A 21,184-nucleotide genomic window follows, 5' to 3' on the forward strand; every position below is an offset into this window, starting at 1 on the left:
AAGGCACATAGACTGGAAAAGGAGAGACTAGAAACAAAAAGAGTATGTACAAAATTCTTCTCCAGATGTCTTTCAGTCATGGAAAAGCAGTCTGTGCAATTATAAACTTTTCCCTTGCAGAGGAGACTTCTGGACAGAGGGGAAGCTTTTTCTTAACCAGGCACTACAGTTTTTTGAAGCAGGCAACAAAATTGTCTGCTTTCTTGCTTTTCTGGCCACCAAGTAGGCATCCCACTTTTATAATAATGTATATGAAACACAGGTCTCACATACAGTGCCTTAAAAAAGTATTCATACCCCTTGAAATTTTCCACATTTTGTCATATTACAAGCAAAAACGTAAATTTATTTTTTGAAGTGGAAGGAAAAATGTGCAATAGTGGCTTTTATGGAAGAGTGGCAAGAAGAAAGCCTTTATTGAAAGAAAACCATGAGAAGTCATGTTTGCAGTTTGCGAGAAGCCATGTGGGGGGACACAGCAAACATGTGGAAGAAGGCACTCTGGTCAGATGAGACAAAAATTTAACTTTTTAACCTAAAAGCAAAACGCTATGTGTGGCGGAAAACTTACAGTGCACATCACCCTGAACACACCATCCTTACCGTGAAACATGGCGGTGACATCATCATGTTCTGGGGATGATTTTCTTTAGCAGGGACGAAGATGGGAGGAGGGATGGAGCCAAATCTTAGAAGAAAACCTGTCAGAGTCTGCAAAAGACTTGAGAATGAGATAGAGGTTCACCTTCCAGCAGGACAATGACTCTAAACATACAGCCAGAGCTACAATGGAATGGTTTAGATCAAAGCACATTCATGTGTTGGAATGGCCCAGTCAAAGTCCAGACCTAAATCCAATTGAGAATATGTGACAAGACTTGAAAATTACTGTTCACAGATGCTCTCCATCCAATCTGACAGAGCTTGAGCTATTTTGCAAAGGAGAATGGACAAAAATTTCACTCTCTAGATGTGCAAAGCTGGGAGAGACATACCAAAAAGACTTTCAGCTGTAATTGCAGCGAAAGGTGGTTCTACAAAGTATTGACTCAGGGGGGGGTGAAAACAAATGCACACCACACTTTTCAGATATTTGTAAAAAATTTTGAAAACCATTTATCATTTTCCTTCCATTTCACAACTATGTGTTTGTCTATCACATAAAATCCCAATAAAATACATTTATGTTTTTGGTTGTAACATTACAACATGTGGAAAATTTCAAGGGGTATGAAAACTTTTTCAAGGCACTGTAGACTTTCTATCACAGAAGAACAAATTGGTCGTGCCTTTTCCTCCTTAACTAAATATAAAACTCCAGGTCTGCATGGCTATCCTGTACAGTGGTATAATATATTCAATATGATGCAAAGACAGACTATTTCACAATTATTATCTCTATATAATGTGATACTAGAAATTGGGCTCTATTTACCCTCTGTGAGAGAAGGAATAATCCTACAGATATCTAAACCAAATATGGACCCTAAGTATTATGAATCCAATGGACCCATTTCACTGATTAATACTGATGTCTAAATCCTGGCTAAAATATTAGTTCATTGACTAAATTCTGTTATCTCTGCTCTTTGGAACTCAGACAAAATGGAGTTCATTTCATGTAAATTTACAAAGATTAACATCCTCAGGCTCTTTACTAATCTGTACATTTCCCACACTTCTTCCTCACCCAATGCTATTTTAGTATTAAACTGTTAAAGGTCTTCAACTCAATAGAATGGCCCAACAAGAACTATCTTTTGGGAAAAATTGGTTTTGGACCTACTTCCATTGGTTGGACAACTATTCTATATACTCAACCATTTGCTCAGTTTAGAATGAATCTGTTTATTTCAGACTAATTTCATATACAATAGTAAATGCAACAAGGTTGTTCCTTGTCCCCACCTTTAACCACCTCATTATAGGACACTTTTACCCCCTTTCTGCCCAGGCCAATTTTCAGATTTCAGTGCTGTCACACATTGAATGGCAATTACTCATTACAACACCACTGTACCCAAATTATGTTTTTTATCATTTTTGAGACAGATAGAACTTTCTTTTCGTGGTATTTAATCACCACTGTTTTTTTGCTAAATAAACTAAAAAAGACTGAACATTATGATGTACATTATTTTGTTTGTGTGAAAGTTATAGAGTCTGCAGGCTATGGTACATATATTTTAAAATTTTTTAATCCTGATGTACTGACTCATTTGTCAAGACCCTAAAATGCCAGGACAGTACAAATACCCCCATAAAGACCTCTTTTTTGGAATGTAGATACCGTGAGAGATTTATTAAGAGGCATGGTGACTTTTTTTATGTTGAAATTTTTTCCCACAGTTCTTTAGAAAATGATGAAATGAACTACATTTTTTTCACAAAATTGTCATTTTAACAAGTTTTTTCTCATACGTGGCATAGTCATATGTGCAAATACACCCCAAAATGCATTTTGCTATTCCCAAGTAAAGGACTTTTTCACAGCCTAGCCACACATCCAAGAAGCACCTTTGGGCTTTAAAGGAGCATAAATTGTGCATTTAATTTCCTGACTACCTATCACATTTTTGAAGGCTCTGGAACACCAGGACAATGGAAACACCCACAAAATTACCACATTTCGGAAAGCTAACGTATTTTCTAAAAGGCATCATGAGTCTTTTGAGCGTGTCATTTTTTCTACTAGTTTTTGGAAAATATGGAAAGAAAATGGAAACATATTGGGGTTGATTTACTAAAACTGAAAAGTGCAAAATCTGGTACAACTCTGCATAGGAACCAATCAGCTTCCAGGTTTTATTGTCAATGCTTAACTTAAAAAGTTGAATTTAGAAGCTGATTTGATACCATGCACAGCTGCACCAGTTTTTGCACTCTTCAGTTTAAGAAAATTTAAAAAAAAAGTTGTCAATTTATTAGATATTTCTAACACACAGCATAGGCATACTAAGAATTGCACCCCAAAATACATTCAGCTATTCAACTAGAATATGGCAATACCACTTCTGTGGAACTTTTTTACAGCCTGGCCACATAGAGGTGCACAACATCCAAGAAGCACCTTCAGGTGTTCTAAAGGCATAATTTAGACATCTAATTTCTTGACTACCTATCACATTTTTTAAGGCAATGGAGCACCAGGACAATGGAAACACGCACAAAGTTACCACATTTTGTGAAGCAAACAACCCAACTTTTTTCTATGAGGCATAATGAGTCTTTTGAACATGTCATTTTTTGCTACAGGTTTTTAAAAAATGTGGAAATAAAATGAGAATGTATTTTTTACAAAGATTTCAATTTATAAGATATTTCTAACACACAGAATGTACAAATTAATAATTACACATCAAAATACATTATTATAATCCTCATGAGAACTGTGATACCACATGTGTGAGACTTTTTCACAGCCTAGCCATATGAGGGGCCCAACATCCAAAGAATACCTTCAAGCATTTTAGGGGCATAAATTACACATCTAATTTCCTGACTACCTATCACATTTTTGATGGCCCTGGAGCACCAGGACAATTGAAAGACAAACAAAATGACCACATTTTGGAAAGCAAACATCTCAAAGTATTTTCTATGAGTCATTTTTTTGTCACAAGTGTTTGGAAAATGTGGAAAGAAAATGAAAAATATTTTTCACACAAAGTTGTCAATTTATAAGATATTTCTAACACACAGCATGGACATAGTTAGAAATACACATCAAAATAATCCCAAGTATGGTGATACTACATGGGTACTGTAATTGTACTGTAATTGTTTCCTCTGTACAATTGGTCACTAAATGTAGCAAAGTGTAACTTCACCTATAGCAGTTCCTGCTCCTAAAAATCAAGCAGGTCTAACCCACTGGTACGTGGCTGCCCCCACAGCACAATGCTATGTTCACTGGCCAGGAAGTACAGGAGGCTGAACAAATGGTAAACAAAAGATTACCTTTGGTTTCAGTAGTGCATTTTCCGCAGAGGATGAGAACTGGTGTCTCCCAGGGATGTAGCCAGCAGGATATGTAGATGGATCAGTACTGGTGCTTGGCAAAGATGTGGTCAGCAAACAGGCAAATCATTGGTCTAGGCAGCATGTGGTCTGCAACACACAAAGGAATCATCCAGGCAGCAGGCAGAGATGTGGTCAGCACAGCCAAAGTATTGGTCCAGGTAGCAGGAACATGGTCCATAAACAGACCAGGGTCAATACAGGCAGCAGACAGAGGCATGGTCAATAAACAGGCCAGCATCAGTTCAGGCAACAGGCAGATGTTTAGTCAAATAACAGGCCAGGGTCAGTTAAGGAGGCAGGCAGAGGCATGGTCAATTACCAAGCTAGGGTCAGTTCAGGCATCAGGAAGAGGCATGGTCAATTCATAGGCCAGTGTACGTTCAGGTGGCAGGCAGAGGCATGGTCGATTAACAGGCCAGGGTCAAAAAGCAGCACGAACAAAGATCAGGCTTAGGGCATCAGTCAGGTAAGACCGGGACACAGGGGTAGAGGCTTTTTCTGACCTAAAGACTCCAGACTCCAGACCCTGATCTGGGAATTACAAAACCTGGATAAAATCAAAAACATAGTGTTCTCCTAGGGACACAGGTAATAACAGGTTGCATTGCTGCACACCCCCGGGGGCCTTACCAGCAGTAAGACTTGGAAGACATTATATGATGTCTACCAAGCATAAGAAAGCTCCCACCCAGCTGTTTTATTTCAACAGGCCAAGTTTGAAGTGGTTAATCACTTTAGCCATTTAGCCCTCTAACAGACATCACACAGACTCTATTATTCAGAAGTATCCCAGTAGGTACACTAGAGAAAAGAGTCTACTTATATGTAGATGGATATTCTGATATTGTATATTTGTTAGATTCACAGAAATCAATTAAAACAATCTTGGACAAAGTCCAGAAATTTAGGGCTCATGTACACGTTTGCATACCGTGTTTATGCGCGTTTATGAGCGTTTGCGTTTAGAAGCGCCTTTAAAAGATAACCTCAGGAGACCTTTCCAAATGTCCAGAATGCACTAAAAAACAGTAAAAAATTAACTATTTCAGACATTTTGAGAGAAATTGAGAGAGCAGAAGCAGAGAGAGCAGTGTGTGTTGCGATTACCTGTCTTTTCTGGTTGTATTCACTATGGATCCCATCATGAGCATAATGCAGCACGATCCTACCATTTTTTCCTTCACACAAAACTCTCAACTGTCTGTGCTGGTGTACTAGGTCCACACTAGATACAAAACCAATGGCCACTATACTATACTCCTACTACTTGACCTCTCTGCGGCTTTTGCCATGGTTGACCACCCCCTCCTCCTCAAAAAACTGCACTCTCTTGGCCCCAGAGACGCCGCTCTCTCCTGGTTCTCCTCCTATCTATTGCAGCACTCCTTCAGTGTTACCTATAACGCTGCCACCTCCCCTTCACTCCATCTCTCTGCCGAGGTCCCTCAAGGCTCTGTCCTCGGACCCCTCCTCTTCTCCATCTACACCTTCTCCCTTGGCCAATTGATAAACTCCCATGGCTTCAACTACCATCTCTATGCTGACGACACACAAATCTATCTCTCTACCCCTCACCTCACCCCTTCAGTCTCCAATCGCATCACCAGCCTACTAAGTGACATATCGGACTGGATGTTACTCCACTTCCTCAAACTCAACCTTTCCAAAACGGAGCTTCTAGTATTCCCCCCAGCCCGTGCCCCCTCCCCCCGACTTCTCCATCAAGATCAACAACACTACCATCAGTCCCACCCCTCACGCCAGGGTACTAGGTGTCATCCTAGTCTCCAATCTGTCCTTTCAGCGCCAGGTCCAATCACTGACAAACTCATGCAGACTTCACCTTCGCAACATCTCCAAGATACGACTGTTCCTAGTCTCGGAAACCACTAAGCAATTTATCCACTCCCTTATTATATCACGCCTTGACTACTCTATAATCCCTCCTCACTGGCCTACCTCATCACAGACTAATTACCTCTTGTACCACTATCCCCTCCCTCCTAGATTGTAAGTTCCAAGGAGCAGGGCCCTCTAATCCCTCTTGTATTGAACTGTATTGTTACTGTACTGTCTCCCTCCATAATGTAAAGCGCTGAGCAAACTGTCGGCGCTATATAAGTCCTGTATAATAATAATAATAATAACACTAGCTCCATTTGAGTACCTGGAAAATGCTTTTCATACATTTCTGATGATGAAAAAAGGCTCTGGACAGCATCTGGACATGGAACAGTTAAAAAAATGCTTCTAAACGCAAACGCTTCTAAACGCGGTTATCCGTGTTTACAAGCATTTACACACGATCACAAGCATCTGGCGTTTGAAATGCCGGTAAAATCTACTCCTGAATGCAAGTTTGGTGCGTTCAAAAAAACGACTGTAAACTCAACTGCCTGTAAACAACTATGTGTACATGGACATCTAGGAAAAACATTAGGTAAAGTTCAGGGCCTGCTGAAAAAAATGCAGAACAGCTCCTGAATGTGAGCTTCACAGCTGCAGTGTACATGAGTCCTTAGCTGTTACTCTGGTTTCAAAGAGAATAAGAGAAAATTGACCTGGGATTGATCTGGGTTTCTGTATACTTAGGAGTGGAGGTACAATTACCCATAATTTGGTTCTAAAGGTAAAACATTTTTTTCCTTAATGCATTCCCTGCATTAAGGTAAAAATAATTTTGCCACTTGCTGTGCCCTTCCAAACACATACCTAAATCCTGTATCGATACAGCTCTGTTCCCATCTGCTAGTATTCTCTCCTCTCTCCACACTTTCACAAGCTTGGCTGTTGGTTGGCCATTGGTTCCTGCTGTTGTCAGTCAAATCCTGTGACCAGAGAACTTAAGCAAACACTGCATACCAATGGTTTTCCATTTTTAATACTTTTGTTAAAAATTATAAACAGCTGTTACTTCCATAACAAATAAAAGCTATTTCTTCTCACAACCTCATCTGGCATAACCCAATCTTGAATGCATTTTTTATATTACTTTATGGATTTTAGTGGGCTACGTTGGGGCTCAAATATGTACATCAAATTATACCTGTAAGGAATCTTTAAATGCATTTCTTTAATGAAACAAGAGAGAAACATCCCTGATTCCCAGCAGTTTAAAAACCTTCAGCCTAGGCATGCTTCTGGTCTCTCCTGAAATTGTGGCCTAGTAAAAATCCTTTGATGCTGTACATAGAGTTTGTACAATATGTCTGGCATTTGTCTCTGAAATAACACACTCTAGTTTTTATTTCATGATAAAACATGGTCATTAATTTTAGACTAAGCCTTCTTAAGCTGCTTACATGGTATGCATCTAGTCTTTGAATTAACACACTTTTATTTTTATTTTGAGATAAAACCTGCCTGGTCTTTTCCACCTAAATTGTGGCCTAGGAGGGTGTGGCCATATGTGAGAGTGAGCGGACTCACCTAAATTCTGCTCTAGCCATCCGGACTGATTATTTGCCTCTATTTGGCCATCCTGCTCAGCAAGCCTCTTCCACCTGCCTGGGGAGTACCTCCAATTCTCCATGCCAAGCAATGGTGGGATGGGCAAGAAGCAAACCTCTTTTGGGCTGCGGACCCCTGCAATGGCCATCTTGCCTGGAGCTTCTGCGGCGTCAGTGGTGGTGCAAACAGAGTGGTGGATTGCTGCAGTTATGGAATCAGAGCCAGAATGCTCCTCTCACACATCAGCAGCAGACCTCCCACAGTACCCGATGACAGCTACTATCCTGGCAGCCATCGAAGCCAATAAGTCCACTCTAATGATGAAAATTGATATGCTTTCAATGGAATCTGCACTGATCTGACCGGGCTTAGACAATTTTCGGGGCCGACCTACTGCTACAGAATCCCACATATTTGAAGTGGAGGACGCCATGACCTTCCCCGCTCAAACCCTGCCCGACCTTCAGCGCAGAGTTAAACTCCTCATTGCCCGCTCAGAGGATGTGGAGAATCAGCTCCACTCCAATAATGTGAGGATGGTCAGCCTTCTGGAGGCTCCGGGGACTCCAACCCAGCTGTCTTTGCAAAAACCTTCTTTACGCAAATCCTTGGCTTTCATCATGTCTCCCCAGTGTATGTGTTGAGACAGACCCATAGGGTCCCTACAGGTTCCTGTGGGTTCTTCCCCAAGACCATTTCTGGTTGGTTTCCTCATCTTCAGTGATCGTAAGCTATCCTTGCTGAAGCTTGCAAACACCAGCAGCTGCAACATGAAAATGCTGTCATCCATCTTTATCTGGACTTTTTTCCTGACCTCAAGAAGAAAAGTCATTCCTTTTTAGATGTCTGCAGATAACTCTGGGACAAAGGTTTGACCTACAGCATGTTATACCCCAGCAGGCTTCAGGTTCAACCCAATGGCTCTGTAAAATTCTTTGACTCCTCTACTGATGCATCCGACTGGCTAGATTCCATCGCTTGATACATGGGTAAGATACCTGGCCCCCTGCAGATCTCAATCTCAGCTGAGGGTGCACTAGTTTACATTTTGCCTTGGAACTCATTGTTCTGTTCTTCAGGGCTTGACTGAGACTTTTCCATTTATTTGAGACTTTCCTGTCCTGTTTTCTACAGGGGTAGCTCTGTTGTGCTATATGGTGCTATCACTGAACTACCATGGTTCCCCAGTTACCAGACTGGATTGGCCATCTGAACACTCAGCAACTGTTGTTTTTTTTTTTTTTTGGGGGGGTTTTTTTGGGTTTTAGGTATCTCTAATGTGTTTGTGGTTTTTGTTCTTTCAGCCAAAGTAATCAGGGAACTTATTTTTTTGTTTGTTGATGCTATATTGGGTGTGTTTTTTATCACACTTTGGCTTGGGGTTGTTTTTTTTTGCCTCATCATTTGCACTGCTAGCTTAACCCCCTGACGCCGACGCCACACAAATATGCGGCCTCATAGAACTGGGCCTTCCATGGGGCTGCATATTTGCTTACCTGTCTTTGTGCTGGGAGTGCGCCACTCGGTGCGCTCCCAGCACAGAGACCGCAGTCTCACTGAGAGCCCTGGGTCCCATTCTAACGATCGGGACCCAGGACTCCCGATTCCAGGTCACATGATCGCTGTGTAGCTTCTGATTGGCTATCACAGTGATCAGTCACTGTGAATCCCGGGCCCCAGTCACTGTGAATCCCGAGAGATACAGAGAAAAAAATGTTTGTAAAAAAAAAAAAAATAAAGAAGATAAATAAATATTAAAAAATAAAATAAAAAATAAAGAAAAATAACTAGATCGAGGTTTGATCTAGTTCAGTACCAGGGTTAGTGTTTGGGTCAAGGTCAGGGTCAAGGTCAAAGGTCAGGGTCAATGGTCAGGATTTAAAAAAAATTGGTATCAGTGTCAGTTAGTGTCAATGTCAGTGTGTTTTAGGTAAAAAAAAAAAAAGACAAAAACAAAATGTACACTATTGTTTCTGGGCTGTACTATGGGTACAAACAACAAATAACATACACATATATGGTATCGCTGCGATCGTCAAGAGCTGGAGTATTTATTTTGGGTTGTTCTTTGGTAGTAGGTTATGGTAGTATCAAGCAACACATAGTAAAAAGAAAAAAATGTTTTTTTATTTAGCTATTTTGGGACAGGTTTCCTTTGATAATAAAAAAAAAATCAGGAGCTATCCATTACCATTTACCACCAAATGAAAGCCCAATTTGTCCTGAACAAACGAGGTATAATCCATCTGGATGTACAAAGTAGTTGTGATGATATGGACGGTTTTACTAACACATGTCAACGTTGCAGAATTGTGCTTAGGCATTGATATTTGTTTTACCCTTAGGTGTGAAGGGGTTAATACCTCTGAATCCTTTTCTACACCCCTGCCCACTCACAATATAATATTTTTTCACCTGGTATGATGAGTACTCTTAAAATGTTATCTTGAAATTTTCTGTCTCACACCCAACTTTAAATGATATCTAGTCCTACAATATTTAAGTTCCCAACTCCCCCATATAGTTCTCCTCCAGGAGATATATCTTACTGGCAACTGAGTGTTTTCCTTGAATAGAAATTAGGTCCTGAGTACACTCCTCCTACGCCTAAGGGTTTGCTATTTTATTGCACAAGAAATTGGCTATAAAACATGCGGTATGTAGTTGTGATTATAGAGATTAGCATGGGTAAATATTTTTATTCTGCCCCCCTTTTCATAGTCATGTTCTTTACACTGTCCTGGAACAGTTAGCCCCTTTTATGCCTCTAAAATGATTCCTAGCTGGTGATTTCAGTAATGTATTGGATTGTAATTTTAGACACTTCTAGACACTCCTTTCCTTTCCTCTGTATTAGCCTCATTCTCATGGATTAAGTTAGCCTTTGCCAATTCAGCCCTACTGTCCTTGATTACTGATGCCACAAATCTCTAATCACACATCTTTGCAGGGTATATTGTCTCTCTCCTCAAGTATTCTGGTGTTCTGGGTCTACATCCGGGCTGGGTGACGGAGTCCTCGGTAGAATCCTCAATATCCTCCTTGTTGATGGATTTCTGGGAGTTCAATAAGGGCACTGCCGCTCCACCATTTGTGTGGGACTTCTTTAAGGCAATTATTCGGGGAGCCTATATTTTTGCCATTAAGGCCTCTAAAGTAGAATACAGCCAGGTTATTACAGAACTACAAGGTAGGGAGCATCAGTGTGCCCAAGCTCATGCTGAAACACCCTCTCTGGGCTCCCTGGCTGAGTTACAAATGGTTAGTATACAAACAGGATCTCACGTATTTCATGGTCAAAAAAAGGCAGAAGACCACTTTGCAAAAGGTGCTAAGAATGGTAAAATGCTACCCTTCCTGCCTGCAGAAAGTAAACTGCATACGATAATCCCCTATATCTATTCGCTGAATGGAATGTTGTTACGGGATACAGTGGAGACCCTCTAAGCATTTGTCTTCTACTATACTTCGATGCACTCCCCTATTCCTCCTTATGAGGAGAGTAGCCATATCAAAAATTTTAGACCAGTTAGCAATACCTGTACTCCCAATCTCGATTAGTATGCAGTTGGAGGCTCCATTTATGGCAAAGGAAATGGAGGTTGCTATTGGCTCTTTCCTTAATGGCAAGTTCTAATGAGATCCCAGGTGAACACTACTCAGAACAACCTACCCCTCAGTTATTGCAGATGTACAGCGAGTGCTTTGCCCCCTTCCTTCTATGAAGCCCATGTGGTATTATTCACAAAATCGGATAAAGATCCCCTCCATTGCTCTTCGTATTGCCCCATAGCACTCCTTAATATGGATTTTAAAATACTCACCAAGATGCTCTCCATTAGGCTATCTAAGGTTCTACTTTACTTGATTTCCTTAGATCAAACTGGTTTTGTGCCTCAAAAAGCTGCAGACCTTAATCTGCATAGAGTATTCACCCATACTCAGCTTAGCTCAGATACTTTTAGTGGGGGTGTCTCAGTGTTCCTGGAGCTAGAGAAGGCTTTTGATTTAATTGAATGGACCTGTATGAAGAATGTTTTAGGCCGCATGGGGTTGGTCCTTCTTTCCTTAAGTGACGCACCCTTTTGTATGATCGCCTGGTGGCTGCTAGCAAGGTTAACAGACAAGTGTCCAACTCATTCCCAGTGTCCAGGGGCACCAGGCAGGGGCTTTTTGCACTCATGATGGGGCCCCTGGCCCTAGCCTTGCATTTCTCTAACATTTTGCAGGTAATTCATGTGGGTGGCCTTGTGGAAAAGGCAGCCCTGCATGCTGATAATTTCATTCTTTTCCTACAAGGTACTGGACCCTCTTTACGCATTATCAATTATGGGTAACCTAAAGTTTCAGGTCTAAAAGTCAATATAGGCCAAGTCCAAAAGTTTCCTGCTACCTTCCTAGGTAAACCCTGTGAATGTCAATCAGGCAGTTCCCCTCCAGTGGATAATGCAGGTTAAATATTTGGGATTGGTCATAACAAACTCAGTTTCTGATTTTATTATGTTAAACATTTTACATTACTCAAAAATAGGTTGAATGCATTACTTTACATTACTCAAAAATAGGTTGAATGCCTGGAGAAATCTCCCTTTGTCCTTGATTGGAAAAATACACTTAGTAAAAATGAAAATCCTTCCCCAGTTTCTTTATATTTTCTAGAACTCTCTAGTGTGGATCCCCAAATCCATTTTTAAGTCCATAGATAGACTCCTGTCTTTTCAGTGGCAGGGTATGAATCCTCAAATTATACTGGCATTTCTTCAACAACCATGGTAAGAGGGAGGACTGCCAATACCTAATTTCTTTAAATATTTTTGGTTTTTGCTCACTGCTGGTTAACTACCCCACAGGACGATGCTGCTGTGTCCTTGGAAGTGGTTGTCCTGGGATTTTTCAAGGCCCTGAACCATTTGCTCTACAGGGGACTGAAATCCTCTGTTATCTATGGGCAGGATCCCAACACATCTCTACTACTGTCCCCATATACCCCTCTATAAAAAAAACTGCTTTAGCCCATTTTTATTCATACCCTGGGCTGGTTGTTTGGATGAAATTTGGCATTAAAACATTGCAGCATATTACTATACGTGGGTTCCTCCTGACCTTTGCTGAACTTAACCTCCCTGGCGGTATGATTATTTCAGATTTTTGGTGCTGAAAGCGGTACCATTTTTTTGCATGGAAATATGTATTTTTTTTATTGTAGGCCTGTAATTTAGGAATAACTCACTGAAATCTGTCCAAACAAGAGTCTAGTAAACATTCCGGGTATGATAAAACTTGAAACACAAAATCATAAATTATAATTTAATAAATAATCATAAAAAATAATAATATAATAATTATAAATGTAATTAATATAATCAAACCAAAAACACTTAAATTTGAAATATAGCGCCAAGTTCGGACATCACTGAGCAAAGTCACAGAATCGTTTGCAGTGTCTGACGAATTTCCCCACGAATCATTATCACTCAATTCTGCAAGTAGTTCTGATTTACTATCGCTGTTCTCTAGCTGGTCTAAAACCGCTTTTAACATAAAGGGACGCTTTTTGGACGCCATGGACGTTTCTCAGTTGCCAGGCAGAAAGAACAGTCAAAATGCAGTCAGGGCACAGGACAAAGCACTCGGGACAAAATGTATGTGAAATGTTTTGAAACAGCAATGTTTTACTATATAATAATCATTTTAAAAAAATGACATTTTTAAAAAAATTTCAAATTTGCCGCCGGTTCCGGCGCCCGTACATCCCGACGTCACAGGGACCGGAACACGGAAGCCGGATGCCGGCATCGGCTGGAGGAGATGGCCGGGGACGCTGCAGGGGACGCATCGCAGGAGCGAAGAACAAGGTAAGCGCTGCAGGGACTCCCTATGCAATGCTGCATGGTAAGCCCGAGTGTAGCTCGGGGTTAACGCTTTTGGTGCTGAAACTCTACCCCGAGCTACACTCGGGAATACCGCTAGGGAGGTTAAGTAGTTACACCATTTGCCCAATACTCATTTATTCAGATACCAACAATTTAGGCATGCCTTTCAGTCTCATTGAGGTGCAGACTGCATCACTCTGCAACCTAGTGACATGAAATTATTGTTACGAGATGATGCTTTAACTAAAGTACTATCTATATCTTGTTATCTCTCGCCTTGACTATTGTAACTCCCTCCTCATTGGCTGACCTCATCGCAGGCTATCCCCTTTTCTGTCTATCATGAATGCTGCTGCCAGACTTATCCACCTTACTAATCGTTCTGTATCTGCCACCCCTCTCTGCTAATCCCTCCACTGGCTTCCCATTGCCCAACGGATAAAATTCAAAACACTAACAATAACGTATAAAGCCATTTATAACTCTGCCCCAAATTACATCACTGATTTTGTCTCTAAATATCAGCCAAACCGTACTCACCGCTCCTCACAAGACCTCCTACTCTCTAGCTCCCTTGTCTCCTCCTCTCATGCTCATCTCCAGGACTTCTCCAGAGCTTCCCCCATCCTCTGGAACTCTCTACCCCAATTTATCAGACTATCGCCTACTCTGCTCACTTTTAGGCAATCTCTGAAAAGCTATCTCTTCAGGGAAGCCTATCCTGCCCTCAGCTAATACTGGAATCTTCTATACCTCCTACCAGTCCATCCCCCACAGTTACTACCCTTTGTACCACTAGCCCCTCCCTCCTAGATTGTAAACTCCAAGGAGCAGGGCCCTCCTAACCCTCTTGTATTGCACTGTATTGTTGCTGTATTGTCTCCCGCTGAGCAAACTGTTGGTGCTATATAAATCCTGTATAATAATAATCTACTATTTATTACAGCTTATTTTCAGAAACCACTAAACTATTATGGTCGTGCATGACTGTTTGGGATGCTGTTTCTCTAGGGTTGGACAGAGATGACTGGGATTATATCTTGATATCTGGGATATTCTCTTAACCCGACTGGTATCCACCAAGGACCATTTAATACGTTATAAATTATTAAACAGGATTAACTCCAGCCAGATTAGCCAGGATATACAGTATCTCACAGAAGTGAGTACACCCCTCACATTTTTGTAAATATTTTATTATATCTTTTCATGTGACAACACTGAAGAAATGACACTTTGCTAAAATGTAAAGTAGTGAGTGTACAGCTTGTATAACATGTAAATTTGCTGTCCCCTCAAAATAACTCAACACACAGCCATTAATGTCTAAACCGCTGGCAACAAAAGTGAGTACACCACTAAGTGAAAATGTCCAAAATTTGTCCCAAATTGCCATTTTCCCTCTCCAGTGTCATGTGACTCGTTAGTGTTACAAGGTCTCAGGTGTAAATGGGGAGCAGGTGTGGTAAATTTGGTGTTATCGCTCTCACTCTCTCATACTGGTCACTGGAAGTTCAACATGGCACCTCATGGCAAAGAACTCCCTGAGGATCTGAAAAAAAGAATTGTTGCTCTACATAAAGTTGGCATAAGCTATAAGAAGATTGCCAACACCCTGAAACTGAGCTGCAGCACGGTGGCCAAGACCATACAATGGATTAACAGGACAGGTTCCACTCAGAACAGGCGTCACCATGGTCGACCAAAGAGGATGAGTGCACGTCCTCAGCATAATATCCAGAGGTTGTCTTTGGGAAATAGACATATGAGTGCCGTCAGCATTGCTGCAGAGGTTGAAGGGGTGGGGGGGGTCAGCCTGTCAGTGCTCAGACCATACACTGCACACTGCATCAAATTGGTCTACATGGCTGTTGTCCCAGAAGGAAGCCTCTTCTAAAGATGATGCACAAGAAAGCCTGCAAACAGTTTGCTGAAGACAAGCAGACTAAGGACATGGATTACTTGAACCATATCCTGTGGCCTGATGAGACAAAAATAAACTTATTTGGTTCAGATGGTGTCAAGCGTGTGTGGTGGCAATCAGGTGAAGAGTGCAAAGACAAGTGTGTCTTGCGTACAGTCAAGCATGGTGGTGGGAGTGTCATGGTCTGGAGCTGCATGAGTGCTGCCGGCACTGGGGAGTTACAGTTCATTGAGGGAAGCATGAATGTCAACATGTACTGTGACATACTGAAGCAGAGCATGATCCCCTCCCCTCAGAAACTGGGTTGCAGGGCAGTATTTCAACATGAAACAACCCCAAACACACCTCCAAGATGACCACTGCCTTGCTAGAGAAGCTGAGGGTAAAGGTGATAGACTGGCCAAGCATGTCACCAGACCTAAACCCTTTTGAGCATCTGTGGGGCATGCTCAAATGGAAGGTGGAGGAGAGCAAGGTCTCTAACATCCATCAGCTCCGTGATGTTATCATGAAGGAGTGGAAGAGGACTCCAGTGGCAATCTGTGAAGCTCTGGTGAACTCCATGCCCAAGAGAGTTAAGGCAGTGCTGGAAAATAGTGGTGGCCACACAAAATATTGACACTTTTGAGCCCAATTTGGACATTTTCACTTAGGGGTGTACTCATTTTTGTTGCCATTGGTTTAGATGTTAACCACTTGCCAACCGAATGACGGCTACAGCGCGGTTGTCCAGTCCTGGGAAGGCATCATATGATGTCCTCCCAGTATACACCCTCCCACATGCCCCCGGGGACGCACACCTGGCAATCTCCATGATTGTTGTGTCCTACAGACACAGCTGATTATGTGATGTGGTAAAAGGCCAATCACAGCGGCCTTTTACCACATGATCAGATGTGTCCAATGACAGAGCAGATCACCAGTAAATGAAGTTGCCAGTTGCCGGTTATTGGCTGCACTTTCCTCGTGCTGTCAGTCAGTGCCACCCATCAGTGCCCATCAATGCTGCCCATCAGTGCCACCTATCAGTGCCCATCATTTTTGCATACCAGTGCTGCCTCATCAGTGCCATCTATCAGTGCCGCCTATCAGTGCCCATCGGTGCTGCCTATCCATGCTACCTCATCAGTGTCCATCGGCGCCCATCAGTGCTTCCTCCTCAATGCACATCAGTGAAGGAGAACAATTACCTGTTTGCAAAATTGTAAAATAGAAACAAAGAAAACTTTTTTTTCCCCAAATTTAAAATACCAACAAAAAAAAGCTCTATTTGTATGAATAAAATGCTAAAAATGTAATATGGGTACAGTGTTGCATGACCGCGCAATTGTCATTCAAAGTGCGACAGTGCTAAAAGCTGAAAATTGGCCTGGGAAGGAAGGGGGTATAAGTGCCTGGTAGGCAAGTGGTTAACGGCCGTGTGTTGAGTTATTTTGAGGAACAGCAAATTTACACTGTTATACAAGCTGTACACTCACTACTTTACATTGTAGCAAAGTGTAATTTCTTCAGTGTTGTCACATGAACAGGTACAATAAAGGGGCGGACTGACAACTCATGGGGGCCCCCGGGGAAAAGGGGATCATGGGGCCCCTGTGTCCTTGCCCAAACTCAAAAAAAGCCTATGAAAAAGGTACCAGGGGCATCTCATGGGGCCCCCTACTGACCCCAGGCCCTTGGGCAGTGCCCGAGTTTCCAAATGGTCAGTCCACCCCTGGTATAATAAAATATTTACAAAAATGTGAGGGATGAACTCACTTCTGTGAGATACTGTATAGGAACCAATCCCCCTCTTGTTCTGTGTCCTGCGCTAATTTTATGCACATATTTTGGGAATACCTATATATCCAATAGTACTGGCAGGAGGTTTTGATTCACTACCATTCCCATTGCTCCCTCTGTGGAAGTTTGTCTTTTGAGCCTGGTTGACTCTCTAGCCTCGACTAATGCTATACGAACCCTTCTCACACTGCTATTATATTATACTAGAAAAACGATAATCTTGCCCTGGAAGAAAATGTCAGCACCAACATTGGCAGCCTGGAAATCACTGGTGAATATATCTGTATAAGGCCACCTATTTCAATATTTCAATAGAGGGGCATTCCGTAATTTTGACAAATTGTGAGGTGGATGATTCTTCTCCACTTCAACTATTTTGGATTGAACAACAGCATTTTTGAAGCATCCTAGAGTTGATATTGTTTAGATTCCTCTACTTGCTTTCATGTTACTGTATAGCATGCTGCTTGGTTATAAATGGGTCTAACAAATGCTCACCTGACGTACTATGCCCTAGGTCTATAGTCTGTATGGATTGCTATGCCTAGATCATAAAGATCTGTTATTTAGACATAAATTAAGTAGGGTGGGGTACGCAACAATGTATTATCTCTGCTGTATTGTCCTGAGTAAGGATTGCACATTACTGGTCACAGGTTTCTCTCTTATTTTGCTGTATGGCCCTGTAAATGGAGGGTATTGTTTATTTCTTTTTGAAGAAGTTGTTATCTTCAATGATGCTTATTTTATTTTTATTTTTGCTATTTTGAAAAGTTAATTTTCATGTCATTTTTTTGTAAAAAACATGTAACAAAAAAAAGGTATATAGTGCCTCAGGTCTGTAAAATATTTGTAACTTTTTTTCCCTGATATAATGCACTCTATTTTTTGTTAAGCCTGTCTCTTTTAATCTAGGCATACTAAGGTTGCTTACATAGCGTGCATTCCTTCTGGAAAAATGTCTGTCTTTTGTCTCTGAATTAATACACTCAAGTTTTGATTTTATCATAAAACATACCTGGTCTTTTCATCTAAAATTGCAGCCCAATAGTCTTGCTATTTTTTAAATCTTTACTTAATAGTCCAAATATAAGGCAGGAATCCACTACCTGCCCCATATTGGTGCTAGTTATTGAATTTTGGCAGTCTGAAAGCTGGGCAGTACCTGCCTTTTCCTAATAGTATATATTTTTCATATTGTGTCCTTCACTCAAAATGCAGAAATTGTAAACTTTTCGCCTTGCATTTGATTTATAAATGTTTTGTTTCAAAAATAAATCTTAATGGAAATTGTTGTCATTAGGATTACTGCTACTGCTTTTTCATGTCTGAATATTACGAGTTAAAAGTAAGAGGTAGTTCCTGAAAGTCAAAATGATGGTAGCTGAGTACTTTATCTGTTCAGCTTTGCTTTTTCTGTCGCATGACAACTGTTCTCTACTGGAGATTTGCAGTTTCCACAGATTAAATACTTTTATTTGCTTGGCTGCTGAAGTGCAGAAGGACAATCAGATAGCATAGGGATTTCCAAAAAGCTTTATCAAAATGTGAATTATTTCTGTGAATATACATTTACTGTGTAGATAGCTAGACCTTCAAGGGACCTTTGTCCGTGGATTCTTATGCTTGCAAAAATCTCTGCCAACACCAAAAGAACACATACATATCAAAATGCTAAACTGTACAAAACAGTATATATCTGTGTATTAACTTTCCTTTACCTATTTCATAACTGACAGTTTTGGATTCAGATGGAATTGGCGAAGGTAAAACAGTGTTTTTGTTTCCACTGTCTTTTCAGCTGCTACAGAATTATCTTCAATTATGTAGCTGTATATAAAACTAAACAATAAACAATGTGATAATATTTCTGTTCAAAATGATCAGGACATGTTTTACTTCTGATCTTATTGCTGGAAAGGTTTGCATTAAAGTGTATCACAAGATAGGGCCCATACAGGCCATAACGCATCTTTTATACTGATGTGTATTGTGTTAGGATGCCCATTTATTCTAAATAGACTGCAAATAAACCTAAACTTCAACTCACAAAGAATAGTTGCTGCTCTATATGTCTGCACATGGGGGTGTGTACTACAACGGTAATCTTGGGAGTTTGATATAGGCCTCCCAGTGTTAATGAGGGGGTGGAGACTCTGCTCCTTGCACAGATTGCAAGGGCTGGGACAGTGATAATAATGGGGGATTTTAACTGCCCATAAACTGACTGGAGTAATGGTACTGCAGGAACAGTTAAAGGGCAAACATTTTTAAACCTACTACAGGACAATTTTATGGTACAGACCCCAACTAGGAATGATGGTCTGCTGGACCAGGTAATCTCAAACCATGCAGGGCTTATTACAAATGTCCATATAAAAGAACATCTGGGTAGCAGTGACCATAACATGATTTCATTTATTGTTAGCTGTAAACAGCAAGCACATACAGGGAAAAAAACACTCAATTTTAAGAGAGCTAATTTTCCAAGGCTGAGAGCTGCTTTCCAAGACTTAAACTGAGGGGGAATATTGGCATCGATGAACACAACACAGAAATGGGAGTTCTGCAAAAAGACTGCATGTGAACACATTGCAAAATATATTCCCATGGGCAACAAGTTTAAAAGGCTAAAAATCAAACCTTTGTGGCTTACAGCCAAAGTTACGAAAGCTATAGATAATAAGAAAAGAACTTTTATTAAATATAAAAATGAAGGAATACTATCATCATTTAAACGTTACAAAGAATATAACAGAATATACAAAAAGGAAATAAAGGCCGCAAAAATTGAAAACGAACAACAAATTGCAAAAGATACCAGGATTAACCCCCAAAAATTCTTCAAATTTATTAATAGTAAAAAGATCTGGTCCGAGCATGTAGGCCCTTTACAAAATAATCTAGAGTGGGTGACTGGGGACAAAGAGAAGGCAAATTTATTAAATACGTTCTTCAACTCTGTGTATACAGAGGAGCATGGGGGAGCTCTTGTCCATAACGGGCATGGTATTGACACAGCTCCAGATGATCCACATTGGCTCACAATTGATATGATCCAAAATTATTTAGACAGAACAACGATGAATAAAGCACCTGGACCGGATGGCATACACCCACGAGTTCTTAAATTGAGTTCGGTCATTTCAAAGCCATTGTTTCTGATTTGTAGGGACTCTTTAATGACTGGCATAGTACCACTGGATGGGCGTAAGGCCAATGTGGTGCCAATATTTAAAAAGGGTTCAAAATCTTTACCAAGTAATCATAGACCTGTTAGTTTAACTTCTATAGTTGGGAAGATATTGGAGAGTTTAATAAAAGACCACATAGATGGGTTCTTGCTGGAAAAAAATATTTTAAGCAACAGACAGCATGGATTCATTAAAGACAGAAGTTGTCAAACAAATTTGATTTCTTTTTATGAAGAGGTGAGCAAAACCTTGGACAGAGGGGTGGCGGTGGACGTGGTATACTTGGTTTTTGCAAAAGCGTTTGACACCGTTCCCCACACACGGCTAATGTGTAAGGTAAAGTCTACAGGCTTGGAAAAATCTGCATGTAAATGGATAGAAAACTGGCTAAAAGATCGTATTCAGAAAGTAGTGGTTAATGATTCATACTCTGAATGGTCTAGGGTTGTCAGTGGTGTACCCCAAGGTTCAGTGTTGGGACCCTTACTTTTTAATATATTTATAAACAATATAGGGTCTGGGATTAAAAATACATTTTCAGTCTTTGCAGATGACACCAATCTGTGCAGTGGAATAACGTCCTTACAGGGTGTCTTCAACTTACAAGCCGACCTCAATGCTCTGTTTAATTGGGCAACTATGTGGAAAATGAGGTTTAATGTTGATAAATGTAAAGTTAGGCACTTGGGGGCTAATAATATGCATGCATCATACATACTAGGGGGGTACAACTGGCGGAATCAATGGTGGAGAAGGATCTGGGAGTTCTGGTAGATCACAAGCTTAATAATGGCATGCAATTCCAAGCTGCGGTTTCTAAAGCAAGCAAAGTCCTCTCTTGTATTAAAAGAGGTATAGACTCCAGAGAGAGATATATAATTTCCCCCGGTACAAATCATTAGTAACACCTCATCTGGAATATGCAGTTCAATTTTGGG

Source organism: Staurois parvus, unplaced genomic scaffold (assembly GCF_062004578.1).
Source record: "Staurois parvus isolate SC_StPar_1 unplaced genomic scaffold, SC_StPar_1.0 ptg000468l, whole genome shotgun sequence".
In the NCBI taxonomy this organism is placed as follows: domain Eukaryota; kingdom Metazoa; phylum Chordata; class Amphibia; order Anura; family Ranidae; genus Staurois; species Staurois parvus.